Source organism: Zalophus californianus, chromosome 2 (genome assembly GCF_009762305.2).
Source record: "Zalophus californianus isolate mZalCal1 chromosome 2, mZalCal1.pri.v2, whole genome shotgun sequence".
In the NCBI taxonomy this organism is placed as follows: domain Eukaryota; kingdom Metazoa; phylum Chordata; class Mammalia; order Carnivora; family Otariidae; genus Zalophus; species Zalophus californianus.
The window spans coordinates 149,262,737-149,278,903 of NC_045596.1; the positions used below are offsets into that span (position 1 = coordinate 149,262,737).

At 36.3% G+C, this 16,167-nt stretch overlaps 1 pseudogene; it reads left to right on the top strand.

Moving 5' to 3' along the window:
• Positions 1-12,991: 12,991 nt before the first annotated feature.
• On the top strand, positions 12,992-13,130 carry LOC113926154 (annotated as a pseudogene).
• The last annotated feature ends 3,037 nt before the right edge of the window (positions 13,131-16,167 follow it).

Genomic DNA, 16,167 nt, shown 5'->3' on the forward strand with positions numbered 1-16,167 from the left:
AACATAACTCAGTGAAGAGAGTGATAATAAAATTCATCTTGCACCATCCCATAAAGATGTACTTGAATTATTTTGCTGGGTTCAGTCTACTTGTACAAATGGTCTTTACTGAGAGTAGATAGTTGCAATAATCACTTGAAATTATCCAGCTGATTTCTTTTGGCTTAACTACTGTTTTTTAAATTTTGTACTCATAAAGAAAATGTCTATTACAATTTTGCTTCTCATGTACTTTCTTATAGTTAGAAGGTTAACATTCGATGCTAATTATATTCAAATCTCCTTGACATTTAAATTTACCATTGACAGTGAGTAAAGTGTCATATTTTGTCCTTGAAGGTTTTGGAAATGTTTGTTACTTTGTTTCCTAGAGACAAATCAGCACAGATTGCTCTGAAAAGACTGTTTCTGGAGAAGTCATTCTATAATAGAAATTTACCAGAAAGTTACCATGGATGGTCCATTTCCAGGTACTTTTCTCATTCTAAAATCTAAATTCCATCCAAACTATGGGGAAATTATAGGCTGAAATCACCAAGACATTAATTATGGAAAACTAAATGTGCATCATTCCTTAATTATTCTCAAAATCAAGTGATTCTAGAATCTACTGATTTGAGCTAATTCCACATGAGTAGCAAAGATGTTCCCATAATGGAGTCATCTGAGATCTCAAATGAGCTGGATGATTTTGATAATAGGTGGATCAAAAGTCATAGAGAGGGTAGAACAAGTACCCCAAGAAGAGACTGCACATGTGATAAATGATAAAGCATGGGTGCTCTGAGTACAACAAGAAATTAAATTTTCTACTATTACCAGGGGAGACTGAAGAAAAATTGTATAGCACAGGAGGGGCAAACAGGATGAAGGATGAAGAGAAGGAAATTATCAATCATAGGTGATAAAATAAAGCAAGAAAAAACATAAATAGCTTTTGGTTTGTTTGTTTCAGGGATACAGGTCTGTGATTCATCAGTCTTACACAATTCACAGTGCTCACCATAGCACATACCCTCCCCAATGTCTATCACCCAGCCACCCCATCCCTCCCACCCCCCACCACTCCAGCAACCCTCAGTTTGTTTCCTGAGATAAAGAGTCTCTTATTATTTGTCTCCCTCTTTGGTTTCATTTGTTTCATTTTTCTCTCCCTTCCCCTATGATCCTCTGTCTTCTTTCTCAAATTCCTCATATCAGTGAGATGATATAATTGTCTTTCTTTGATTGGCTTTTTTGCTTAGCATGATACCCTCTAGTTCAATCCACGTCATTGCAAATGGCAAGATTTTGTTTTTTGATAGTTGCATAATATTCCATTGTGTATATATATACCACTTCTTATTTATCCATTCATCTGTTGATGGACATCTTGGCTCTTTCCATAGTTTGGCTATTGTAGACATTGCTGCTATAAACATTGGGATGCAGGTGCCCCTTTGGATCACTACATTTTCATCTTTGTACACAGTAATACAATTGCTGGGTAATAGGGTAACTTTATTTTCAAGTTTTTGAGGAACCACTCTTTTCCAGAGTGGCTGCAACAGCTTGCATTCCCACCAAGGGTGTAGAAGGGTTCCCCTTTCTCCACATCCTCGCCAACATCTGTCGTTTCCTGATTTGTTCATTTTAACCATTCTGACTGGTGTGAGGTGGTATCTCATTGAGTTTTGATTTGGATTTCCCTGATGCCGAATGATGTTGAGCACATTTTCATGTGTCTGTTGGCCATTTGGATGTCTTCTTTGGAAAAATGTCTGTTCGTGTCTTCTGCCCAAATCTTGATTGGATTATTTCTTCTCTGGGTGTTGATTTTGATAACTTCTTTATAAATCTATAGATTTATAGATTTTGGATACTAGCCCTTTAACTGATATGTCATTTGCAAATATCTTCTCCCATTCTGTCGGTTGTCTTTGGTTTTGTTGATTGTTTCCTTTGCTGTGCAAAAGCTTTTTATCTTGATAAAGTCCCAATAGTTCATTTTTGCCCTTGCTTCCCTTGCTTTTGTTGATGTGTCTAGGAAGAAGTTGCTGCAGCTGAGGTCGAAGAGGTTGCTGCCTGTGTTCTCCTCAAGGATTTTGATGGATTCCTGTCTCACATTTACGGCTTTCAACCATTTTGAGTCTATTTTTTGTGTGGTGTAAGGAAATGGCCCAGTTTCATTCTTCTGCATGAGGCTGTCCAATTTTTCCAACACCATTTGTTGAAAATGGTGTTGGGAATCTTTTTTTCCATTGGATATTCTTTCCTGCTTTGTCAAAGATGAGTTGACCATAGAGTTGAGGGTACATTTCTGGGCTCTCTATTCTGTTCCATTGATCTATGTGTTTGTTTTTGAGCCAATACCATACCGTCTTGATGATTACAGCTTTGTAATAGGGCTTGAAGTCTGGAATTGTGAAGCCACCAGGTTTTGCTTTTCTTTTTCAAAATTCCTCTGGCTATTCAGGGTCTTTTCTGGTTCCACACAAATTTTAGGATTATTTGTTCCATTTCTTTGAAAAAAGTTAATGGTATTTTGGTAGGGATTGCATTAAATGTGTAGACTGCTCTAGGTAGCATAGACATTTTCACAATGGTTGTTCTTCCAATCCATGAGCATGGAACGTTTTTCCATTTTTTTGTGTCGTCCTCAATTTCTTTCATGAGTGTTCTATAGTTTTCTGAGTACAGATTCTTTACCTCTTTGGTTAGATTTATTCCTAGGTATCTTATGGTTTGGGGTGCAATTGTAAACGGGATCGACTCCTTAATTTCTCTTTCTTCTGTCTTGTTGTTGGTGTATAGGAATGCCACTGATTTCTGTGCATTGATTCTACATCCAGCCACTTTACTGAATTACTGTATGAGTTCTAGCAGTTTTGGGGTGCAATCTTTTGGGTTTCCCACATAAAGTAACATATCATCTGCAAACAGTGAGAGTTTCACTTCTTTGCTGATTTGGATGCCTTTTATTTATTTTTGTTGTCTAATTGCTGAGGCTAGGAATTCTAGTACTATGTTGAATAGCAGTGGTGATAGTGCACATCCCTGCCATGTTCCTGACCTCAGTGGAAACCTCAGTTTTTCCCCATTGAAAATGATATTCGCTGTAGGTTTTTCATAGATGGCTTTTATGATATTGAGGTATGTACCCTCTATCCCTACATTGTGAAGAGTTTTAATCAAGAAAGGATGCTGTACTTTAGCAAATGCTTTTCATGCATCTATTGAGAGGATCATATGGTTCTTGTTCTTTCTTTTATTAATGTAGTGCATCACATTGGTTGATTTGTGGATGTTGAACCAACCTTGGAGCCCAGGAATAAATCCCACTTGGTCATGGTGAATAATCCTTTTCATGTACTGTTGGATCCTACTGTCTAGTATTTTGGTGAGAATTTCTCCATCCATGTTCATCATGGATATTGGCCTGTAATTCTCCTTTTTGAATGGGGTCTTTGTCTGGTTTTGGGTTCAAGGTAATGGTGGCCTCATAAAATGAGTTTGGAATTTTTCTTCCCACTTATACTTTTTGAAACAGCTTCAGAAGAATAGGTATTAATTCTTCTAAATGTTTGGTAGAATTCTGCTGGGAAGCCATCTGGCCCTGGGCTCTTGTTTGTTGGGAGATAATATTAATTACTGCTTCAATTTCCTTAGTGGTTATAGGTCTGTTCAGGTTTTCTATTTCTTCCTGGTTCAGTTTTGGTAGTTGACACATCTCTAGGAATGCATCCTTTTCCTCCAGATTGTCTAATTTGCTGACATATACTTGCTCATAATATGTTCTTATAATTGTTTGTATTTCTTTGGTGTTGGTTGTGATCTCTCCTCTTTCATTCATGATTTTATTAATTTGGGTCCTTTCTCTTTTCTTTTTGATAAGTCTGGCCAGGGGTTTATCAATCTTGTTAATTCTTTCAAAGAACCAGCTCCTAGTTTCATTGATCTGTTCTACTATTCTTTTGGTTTCTATTTCACTGATTTCTGCTCTGATCTTTATTTTTTCTCTTCTTCTGCTGGGTTGGGCTTTATTTGCTGTTTTTTCTTCGGCTCCTTTAGGTGTAGGTTTAGGTTGTGTATTTGAGACCTTTCTTGTTTCTTGAGAAAGGCTTGTATTGCTATATACTTTCCTCTTAGGACAGCCTTTGCTGCATTCCAAAGGTTTTGAACTGTCATATTTCCATTTTCATTTGTTTCCATGAATTTTTTTAATTCTTCTTTAAGAAGAATTGGTTAACCCATTCATTCTTCAGTAGAATGCTCTTTAGCCTTTAGTAGGATGCATTTGAGTTCTTTCCAACTTTCCTTTTGTGACTGAGTTCTAGTTTCAAAGCATTGTGGTCCAAAAATATGTAGGGAATGATCCCAATCTTTTGGTACCGGTTGAGACCCGATTTGTGACCCAGGATGTGATCTATTCTGGAGAATGTTCCATGGGCACTAGAGAAGAATGTGTATTCCGTTGCTTTGGGATGGAAGGTTCTGAATATATCTGTGAAGTTCATCTGGTCCAGTGTGTCATATAAAGCCTGTATTTCTTTTGCTTCGAGGATCTGTCCATTTCAGTGAAGTCCCCTACTATTATTGCATTATTGTCCATGTGTTTCTTTGATTATGTTATTAATTGGCTTATATAATTGGCTGTTCCCATGTTAGGGGCATAGATATTTACAATTGTTAGATCTTCTTGTTGGATAGACTGTTTAAGTATGATGTAGTATCCTTCTTCATCTCTTATTATAGTCTTTGGTTTAAAATCTAATTTGTCTGATATAAGAATTGCCACCCCTGCTTTCTTTTGATGTCCATTAGCATGGTACATGGTTTTCCACCCCCTCACTTTCAATCTGGAGGTGTCTTTGAATCTAACATGAGTCTCTTGCAGACAGCATATTGATGGGTCTTGTTTTTTTATCCAATCTGATATCCTATGTCTTTTGATTGGTGTATTTAGCCCATTTACATTCAGGGTAACTACTGAAAGATATGAATTTAGTGACACTGTATTGCCTGTAAGGTAACTGTTACTGTATATTGTCTCTGTTCCTTTCTGGTCTATGTCATGTTTAGGCTCTCTCTTTGCTTAGAGGATACCTTTCAATATTCTTGTAGGACTGGTTTGGTGTTCACAAATTCTTTTAATTTTTGTTTTTCCTGGAAGTTTTTTATCTCTCCTTCTATTTTCAGTGACTGCCTAGCTGGATATAGTATTCTTGGCTGCATATTTTTGTCGTTTAGTGCCCTGAATATATCATGCCAGTCCTTTCTGGCCTGCCAGGTCTCTGTGGATAAGTCTGCTGCCAATCTAATGTTCCTACCATTGTAGATTACAGACCTCTTGTCCCAAGCGGCTTTCAGGATTTTCTCTTTGTGTCTGAGACTCATAAGTTTTACTATTAGATGTCGGGGTGTGGACCTATTTTTATTGATTTTGAGAAGGGTTCTCTGTGCCTCCTGGATTTTGAGGCCTGTTTCCTTCCCCAAATTAAGGAAGTTCTCGGCTATAACTTGCTCCAATATACCTTCTGCCCCCCCCCTTTCTTCTTCTTCTGGGATCCCAATTATTCTAATATTGCTTCATCTTGTGGTATCGCTTATCTCAAATTCTGCCCTCATGATCCAGTAGTTGTTTATCTCTCTTTTTCTCAGCTTCTTTATTCTCCATCATTTGGTCTTCTATATCACTAATTCTCTCTTCTACCTCATTTATCCTAGCAGTTAGAGCCTCCATTTTTGATTGCACCTCATTAATACCCTTTTGGTTTTCGACATGGTTAGATTTTAGTTCTTTTATTTCTGCAGAAAGGGATTCACTAGTATCTCCTATGTTTTTTCCAATCCTAGCTAGTATCTTTATAAACATCATTCTGAACTCTAGTTCTGACATCTTAGTAATGTCCGTATTGATTAGGTCCCTGTCAGTCAGTAGTGACTCTTGTTCTTTTTTTTTTTTTTTTGAGCTGAGTCTTTCCGTCATGTCATTTTGTGCAGAGAAGAATAGATGAATGAGAGAACAAAATGCTAACAGGGTAACATTGACGCCAGAAAAATATACACTAAACAAATCAGAAGAGACCCAAAACCGAGGTGAAAAAGAAGAAAGAAAAAAAAAAGAATATGATCAGGCTGGTGAATAGAATAGAGCCAAACACTAGATTTCAGGTGTATTTTGGTCTGTTAGAAGAAACTGCCTCCCAGCTGGTGCAGCCACTCTGGAAAACAGTATGGAGGTTCCTCAAAAAGTTGAAAATAGAGCTACCCTATGACCCAGCAATTGCACTACTGTGTATTTACCCCAAAGATACAAATGTAGTGATCCAAAGAGGTACCTGTACCTCAATGTTTATAGCAGCAATGTCCACAATAGCCAAACTATGGAAAGAGCCAAGATGTCCATCAACAGATGAATGGATAAAGAAGATGTGATTATATATATATATATATATATATATATATATATATATATATATATAGGAATATTATGCAGCCATCAAAAAAACAACAAATAAATCTTGCCATTTGCAAAGATGTGGATAGAACTAGAGAGTATTATGCTAAGCGAAATAAGTTAATCAGAGAAGGACATATATCATATGATCTCACTGATGTGAGGAATTTTTAATCTCAGGAAACTGATGGTTGCTGGAGTGGTGGGGGGTGGGAGGGATGGGGTGGCTGGGTGATGGACATTGGGGAGGGTATTTGCTATGGTGAGCGCTGTGAATTGTGTAAGACTGATGAATCACAGACCTGTACCTCTGAAACAAATAATACATTATATGTTAAAAAAAAAAGATAGTAGGATGTGAAAATGAAGGTGGGGGAATCAGAGGAGGAGATGAAGCATGAGAGACTATGGACACTGAGAAACAAACTGAGGGTTCTAGGAGAGGGGTCTGGGGGGATGGGTTAGCCTGGTGATGCTTATTAAAGAGGGCACATATTGAATGCAGCACTGGGTGTTATACACAAACAATGAATCATGGAGCACTACATCAAAAACTAATGCTGTAATGTATGGTGATCAACATAACAATAAAATTAAATTAAAAAAAGAAGAAGAAACTGCCTCCCAAAATTTTAAAGAAAAAAAAACTTATATATATACATACATATATACACAAAAATAAGGGTAAATATGAGGGAGGGATGGAATATGACTGTAAAGATGAAAATTAAAAAAGATTTTAAAAAAGGAATTGATCAGATAAGAAGTTGGTTGAAAGAAGAAAGAATAAAAATTTTTAAAAAAAAGGAGATAATGTGATCAGTTGGGAGACTAGAACAAAGCCATACACTGGAGATTTAGGGTATATTTTGGTCTGTTAGAAGAAACTGTATCCCAAAATCTTAAAGAGAGGAAACTTATATATATATACAAAAAATAAGTTAGATACAATGAAGGGATAGAATATGGCTGTATAAATGAAAATTTAAAAAGATTTTAAAAAAAGAATTGATAAGATGTTGGTTGAAAAAGGAAAGAAGAAAATTTCAAAAAAAAAAGAAGAAATAGAAAAAAGAAAAAAATTAACTTTGAAAGACTAAAGAATCATGGGGGAAAAGCCATGAATTCTATGTGCAGTATTCCCCTAGCGCTGGAGTTCTGCCATTCTCATTGATCAATAAATTTGGTCTTGGCTGGCTGTTCTTGCTGATCTTCTGGGGAAGGGGTCTGTTGCCATGGTTCCCATGGTCTTTGCGGGAGGCGGAATTGCCCCGCCCTTGCTGGTCTGGGCTAAGTTATCTGCTCAGGTTTGCTCTCGGGAGCTTTTGTTCCCTGCACCCTTTCTGCACAGCCTTGGAGGACGAGAGTGAAAATGGCGGCCTCCCAATCTCTGCCCTGGAGGAGCTGAGAACTTGGGGTCCCACTCCTCAGAGCGCCCCCAGAGAAAAGCAGTCAGTCACTCCCATCTCCCCGGTCTCCAGCCACACTCCATGTTCACCCAGCCTGTGACCAAGCATTTCTGTCTCTGGTGCATGACCCCGTATGGTCTCCAAACCTAGCAGATCCCTGCGGTGCACTCCCACGCCGCTCCTCCCAGGGGGAGGAAGGGGAGTCTCCCCGGATCTGCTGCTTTTTGGGTCCCTGCTGGAGGAGCAGTGGCCCGACTGTGCCAAGGATCACGGTTTATGGCAACCCCAAGCTGAGACCCTGCTCCTCGGCTCCATTTCTGCAGCCGGCTTCCCCACTTCGATACCTGGGAGCTCTGCCACACTCAGGCACCCCCGGTCTTTCTGTGACCCTGAGGGTCCTGAGACCACACTGTCCCACGAGGGTTCCACCCCCAGCTTAGCCACTGGAGTGACCAGCAGAGCCGACTTCTTAAAAGTTCCAATTTTGTGCTCTGCGGCTCTATCACTTGCCAGTAGAGGCCAATGGAGGCCCCCTCCCCCGCCGTCTATCTTCACGAATATCGCCTCGGATTCACTTCTCTGCACGTCCTACCTTCCAGAAAGTGGTGGCTTTTCTGTTCAGAGAGTTGTTTCTATTCTTTTCTTCGATCTCCTGTTGAGTTCATAGGTGTTCAGAATGGTTTGATCCTTATCCAGCTGAATTCCTGGGACCAGACCAAATTTAGGTCTCTTACTCCTCCGCCATCTTGCTCCTCCCCTCCCATAAATAGCTTTTAAACGTTTATTAAGACTATTTGCGGGGCACCTGGTTGGCTCAGTCATTTAAGCTTCTGCCTTCGGCTCAGGCCATGATCCCAGGGTCCTGGGATCAAACTCCACATCGGGCTCCCTACTCAGCAGGAAGCCTGCTTCTCCCTCTGCATGCTGCTCCCCCTGCTTGTGCTCTCTCTCTGACAAATAAATAAAAAATCTCTAAAAGCAATTTTGATCTGAAAATTCAGTGAGGAGAGGGTGCAAACAAAAAGTAGAAAATAAAGAATAATGAAGAAAAAAACTAAAAAAATGAACAAATAATAGATTAAAAAGATATAAATTACTCTAAATAAAAGATGATTCTTTGAAAAGAATTGTAGAAAGAATTGTAGAAAATTTTCTAAAAATAAAAGATAGCATATACAAATATAGACACATTGATCAATAGAAAAGAATAGAAAACCCAGAAAGAAAACCACAATTATATGGTCAATTAATCTCTGAAAAAGCAGGAAAGAATATGTAATGGGAAAAAAATCTCTTCATCAAATGGTGTTGGGAAAACTGGACAGCTACCTGCAAAAGAATGAAACTGGACAACTTTCTTACACCATAATAAATTCAAAATAAATTCAAAATGGTTTAAAGACCTAAATGTGAGACCTGAAATCCTAAAAATCTTAGAAGAGAGCACAGGCAGTAATTTCTCTGACATCAACTATAGCAACTTCTTTCTAGATATGCCTCCTGAGGCAAGGGAAATAAAAACAAAAATAAACTATTGGGCCTACATCACAATAAAAAGCTTCTACACAGAGAAGTAAACAATCAACAAAACTAAAAGGCAGGGGTGCCTGGGTGGCTCAGTCGTTAAGTGTCTGCCTTTCGCTCAGGTCATGATCCCAGGGTCGTGGGATCAAGACCTGCATTGGGCTCCCTGCTCAGCGGGAAGCCTGCTTCTCCTTCTCCCTCTGCTGCTCCTCCTGCTTGTGCTCTCTTGCTTTCTCTCTGTCAAATAAACAAAATCTTTCAAAAAAAAACAAAACCCTAAAACTAAAAGGCAACCTATGGAATGGGAGAAGATATTTGCAAATGACATATCTGATAAAGGGTTAGTACCCAAAATATATAAAGAACTTATACAAATCAAAACCCAAAAAAAGAACTTATACAAATCAAGACACAAAAAACCGTAAATAATCCAATTTTTAAAAGGTCAGAAGAAATGAACAGACATTTCTCTAAGGAAGACATCCAAATGGCCAATAGAAGCATGAAAAGATGTCCAACATCACTCATCATCAGGGAAATGCAAATCAAAACTACAATGAGATATCTCCTCACACCTGTCAGAATGGCTAAAATAAAAAACACAAGGGGTACCTGGGTGGCTCGGTCAGTCAAGCATCTGACACGATTTTGTCTCAGGTCATGATTTTGGGGTCCTGGGATTTAGCTCCACATCAGGCTCTGTGCTTAGAGGGAAGCCTTCTTGAGGATTCTCTATCTCCCTCTCCCTCTGCCCCTCTCCCACTCATGCTCTCTCTCTAAAATAAATTAATGATTCTTTAAAAAATTAAAATAAAACAAAATCAAAAACACAAGAAACAAGTGTTGGTGAGGATATGGAGGAAAAGAAACTCTCTTGTACTGTTGGTGGGAACACAAACTGGTGCAGCCACTGTGGAAAACAGTATGGAGGTTCCTCAAAAAGTTAAAAATAGAAGTACCCTAAGATCCAGCAATCGCACTACTGGGTATTTACTCAAAGAATACAAAAACACGAAATCAAAGTGATACGTGTATCTCTATGTTTATAGCAGCATTATTTACAATAGCCAAATTATGGAAGCAGCCCATGTTCATCTACAGATGAATTGATAAAGAAGATCCATATTTCATTCTTTTATATATACATATTTATATATGTATTATATATATGATGGGATATTATTCAGCCATAAAAAGGAATGAAATCTTGCCATTTGCCACATGGATGGATCTAGAAAGTATAATGTTAAGTGAAATAAGTCAGTCAGGGAAAGACAAATACCAAATGATTTCACTCAAATGTAGAATTTAAGAAATAAAACAAGTGAGCAGAGGAAAAAGAGAGAGAGACCAGCCATGAAACAGACTCTTAACTAGAGAGAATAAGCTGATGGTTACTAAAGGGAAGGTAGGTGGGGGAGCTGGATTTAAATAGGTGAAGAGGGTTAAGGAAAATACTTGTGATGAGCACTAGATGATGCATAGAATTGTTGAATCACTATATCGTACACCAGAAACTAATATAACAGTATGTTAATTGTACCAGAATTAAAATAAAATTCAAAAAAATACAATAGGGTACCTGGGTGTCTCAAGTTGGTTAAGCCACTGCCTTCGGCTCAGGTCATGATCCTGGAGTCCCGGGATCGAGTCCTGCATCGGGCTTCCTGCTCAGCAGAGAGTCTGCTTCTCTCTCTGCTCCTCAGCCCACTCGTACTCAGTCTCTCCCACTGTCTATCTCTCAAATAAATAAATAAAATCTTTTTAAAATTTTTTGAGCCTATAATTAATCTTCCACTCTTATAATACCTCAAACTGCAGCTGTTTTTTTACATGAGTTTGCCAATTTTTTAAGAAAAATATAAACCTTAACTTTTATGAAGTTCCTGAGAAAATGAAAATGAAGTCATTTTACCAACTCATCTAATAAGATCAGCATATATTTGATATGTGAAAAGGACAAGTACAATAGAATCAATGAATTCTAAATCAATTTCAAATATGAACAAATGGGGGATAAAATTAAAGTAATAGCAAATGCTCCCAACTATCTATAGTAATTATATACCATGGCCAAGTTGGCATTTATCCAAGGGATGCAAGAATAATTTAGAATCAGAAAAAAGATTTTATCAATATAATTCATTTAATTAACACAGCAAGGGAGAAAAAACATGATCCACTCAATAGATGAAGACAATCAAATTAATAAAATTACCATTATCCATGACAAAAACACTTGTAAAATGGAGAATGGATGGAAATTTCTTTAATCTAATAAAAGGTTCTACCAAGAACCTGTACTAATATACTAAAGTTTACACTGTAGAGAATAAATGGCATCATGCCATTCAAATGAGAAATAATAAAAGCATGCACATTATTGATATTCTTAACATAAGAACAGAGGTTCTAAGCAGAGATATTAGACGAGAAATAAAAATAAGAAGTATGAGGATGGAAAAGAAAGACAAAATTGTTAGTACTGGACTATATAAAAAAAATCCAAGAGTAGCTTTAGAAAACAACAAGACTAGTAAAAAATATATTGAGGTTCCCAGATGTAGTCAAAAGCCAATAGAAGTTCTTTTTAACCATTAATAATCAAAAAAGGCAACACAACCTAATGAAAATAGAAATAAACCTAGAAATCTATGCTTTTTATAAATCTACTAACATATCCCCAAGGCCTTAATAGAAAAATTAAATAATCTCATTTGATGACATTAATGAAACCTGAATAAATAAGGAGCCATATGACATTCATAAATGTAAAACCTCATTATCTTAAAGATAGCAATTAAGACCACATGAATGTATAAATAGAGTAAACCAAAACAAACTCATATTAAAATTATTTTGAAATTTACAAAGCTCAGTAAATAGATAGGATTTTTAAATGAGAGGTGTTTCTCCACCCATTTATCAAGATGTACTAGGAGGTTTCACAAATATTTATTTCCAATAATCTTAATTTCACTGAATTTGAAATAATAGGAGAGCTGATGTTGTTATATGATAAACCAGCTACAGATTTAGAAGTGATTTGGAGTGAAATTTAAAAACAATTAAATTTATCTTCATAGGTTAAGGTAAAATATTCCATTTGTTTATCCAAAAAGGCTATACCAACAAAAATATTAGCCTCAAGTATTGGGCACTCAGGGTGCTGTACACACAGTTAGAGATGCAGAAGTAATCACTGTGAATTAATCAGAGACCAGGCAAACCTCTTTTTGGGATGCAGGTCTTTCCTCACCATTGTGTAAGAGATCACAAAACAAGCAGGAAAGACAAATTAATAGGACAAGGCTTTTCTTGCTCCTTTTCCCTTCATTAGCTCATAGCCTCCCAACACTTAATATTTGGTCACCCATATAATCTAAAATCACCACATACCTCAATGCTTCTTTAAAATTACCCACCTTTTACCACACTATTACACTTAAGGTAAAGATCTTTAAGCCCTCAAGTAGCAAATGTAATGTTCTGTTTCATCTTTTGAATACACATCAGTCATGTAAGTAGTCCGAGTAATTGAGGAAGGAATAACCTCAATGAAATCGTTCCTGTAGCAGAATAAGCTAATTCAACCATTTGTTAGCATTTTAAGTTTCACATCACTTCTCGGCCTTTTGGCTAAGATCAAGTGTAGCATTTTAAGTTTCACTATTTTTATGTAGCAGATCTTATTTCTGAAATGAATGCTTTTCATTCTAATGAATGTTTAATTATGATGTTTTTTAACATCAGAAACACATTCGTGCTTTTAGCTACTAGATCATTTTTTACCACGTTTACTGGGGATGAGTGACAGCAATCAGAGCTTAGCAAAAATGGTAAAAAAATAAAATAAAAAAAAACACTATCTTTTTAAAGATAATAACAACCATGGCCCATTTACTTTTTCCTGAAATAACGTTATTTGACATTTATTTTCTATTCCTTACTAAAGTTAAAGGATTTTGTTTTGTTGTGTTTCTTTGTTAAAGAGGGAATGTTTCCAAACTATTCTGTCACAGATTCCTTAACCTGGTAAGTAATGAAAACTTAGCTTCTCACATTCTTGTTTTTTGAATCTGTCAAGAAACCCAAGTCAAGATTAATTTAAGAATTTCTTATACAGATGGTAAAAATTTTTTTAAATGCTCTTTTTATTTTATTACAAGTCATAGAGATGGACACATATATCTACAGCCTGATAGCCACTAGTGTGGAAGAACCTCTTTCTTGTAATAAATTTTCTCCTCAACTATGAACAGGTCTTCCATAATTGATCAACAGTTTGTTGTATAATCTGTTTCATTATTCTAGCTTACGGTAAGCTAATTAATGCAAAGTAAGCAAAGTACTTTCCTTTTATCTTTTAAGATATTTCAAATATCAAAGTTCACTTTGATTTTGTCTTAGTATTTAGGCTTTACACATTTAGTGGGCTTTATTTGATTGTATTCAATTAAATTATTAATTTATCATTTATAAATGGGTTCTAAAGGAAATATAAAAATGGCTAGTCCTTTGAAATTTCCATTCCTATTCAAGCAGACACAACACACTAATTTTTTCTTGCTCCACATTCATTGACATGAGAGGTCAAATTGTTACTGAACCCTGACATCAGAGTCTTATGTCCATTATGCCAATAAGCCAATCTCTGAGTCACTGCATTTGAAGCAGAGAAAAGTTTTATCAGAAGGGCAGCCTAGTAAAGGGTTAAGCAAATAAAGAAACATAAACCCGGGTTCCAAATCACGTGCTCCTTCAGACAGTTGTAATTAATCCAGAAAATGGCTCTTTATTTCCCATTAGAGGTTAAGATTTGCCACCTCATTTTCACGGCCCTCCCACAAATCTTAGGTTACAGAAATTTTGGAAAAAACTTTTCCAATCTATTATGTGTGGACCCAGAAACACCCTTTTTGGAAGGCAGGTTCCTAATGACTACTTTAACTCACATACTCAAATTTCTATCAGAAGCCAGCTGAGTCTTGGCCTTCGGGATTGCCCCTCAAGTTTCTATTTAAAGAAAAAGAAAGTCATGAAACAAGGTCCCATTTTGGCCACAACACTTAAGTAATTCTAAAACATATTTGGGGGCTGTTTTATATTCTTGAAAACCAATTTATTTTATATATCTGTTGGTTACTATCAGGAGTGACAGACTGCAACAGCTTTAATATCTATTGTTTTTTTTCATTGAAGTATAACTGACATACTCTATTAGTTGCAGGTGTATGATATAGTGATTTGGTATTTATATACATTAAGAAATGATCACCATGATAAGTCTGGTTATCATCAGTCACCACACATAGTTTTTATTTTATTTTTATTTTATTAAGATTTATTTATTTGAGAGAGAGAGAGAGAGCACAAGCAAGAGGTGGGGCAGAGGGAAAGGGGGAGAATCTGAAGCAGACTCCCCACTGAGCGTGGAACCCCACATGGGACTCAGTCTCACCATTCTGAGATCATGAACTGAGCTGAAACCAAGGGTCAGACACCTAACTGACTGAGCCACCCAGGCACCCCCACCATGCATAGATTTTATATTATTGACTATATTCCCTATGCTGTGCATTATACCTTTATGTCTTACGTATTTTATAACTAGAAGTTTGCACCTCTTCATTCCCTTCATCTATCTCATCACCCCCCATCCCTCTGGCAATCATCAGTTTGTTCTATGTATTTTTCAAATACTTTCATATTTACTTTCTAATTGGATATTTCTAATAACAATATGTGGTTGGTAAGCATGAATGACCTACTTAAAAAATTAAAAAACTTCAAAGACATTTGCTCTAAGTAAAAACAACTATAGGTAGGTTTGGGGCTAGAAATGAGCCAAAATAAGACCTCTAGTCAATTTTTATTTTATAAACATTGCTGCTTAAACTTTTATTCCACCACAAACCATATACCCATTGTGCTCAAAGTATATATGTATAGTGTAATTAATATTAAACTCCTTTGTTAGATTACTTTTTAATTTTTAATTACCCATGTGCTTATGCTGACATAATGTAAAACTACAATGAAGTTAGCATAAGTAACTATTACATTGCTTATTTTTAACACCGGTGCCTAGCTATTGTAAAACATCTTTCAACTACCATCTAGTTTTACAATTCTGTTCCACACTTGATTATCTGTACTGTCAAGTCCTTCCACATTTCAGCCAAATAAGAAATTTCTATACATATTCAGTAGCTCCTGTTCACAACTAAAATGCTGAGGCACTAAATCTCCCATTATTCTGGGAGATTTTTTTTTTAAATATAAAAAGTGTTTATAACACAAGTTGCTACCTGAAATCCATTTGAATTTTAAAACTCTCCTTCCTAAATCATGTGAATTTCTTTATCAATAATAGAAAAGTTTTATTCTTTTTGAAGTATCTTTTTCTAAGTATTTATTCTATGAAATAAATCAATCCACAAAGGAAATCGTTCAACATTGAAAGTAGAGGAGGAAATAAAGGAGCTAACTTAAAATAATTTGTGTTAAATAACTCTAGAGCTTTAGAAACCTCTGGGTGTTCTTTGAAAAGAATTGTAGATCTTTTAAAATGTTTATTGCCTCTTCCATATCTCATTGCAGTTTCAATGAGTGTGTGTGTGTGTGTGTGTGTGTGTGTGTGTGTGTGTGTGTGTGTATGTTTACTGGTGTAGAATTTTACTTTCATTTAAATGATTATTCTTTTATTATCATATTAAAATCAGTCATCCAAATTATCTCAATTCTAAACTCCTGAAAGAAATGTAATCATAAACCACACAATATCATAAAAAC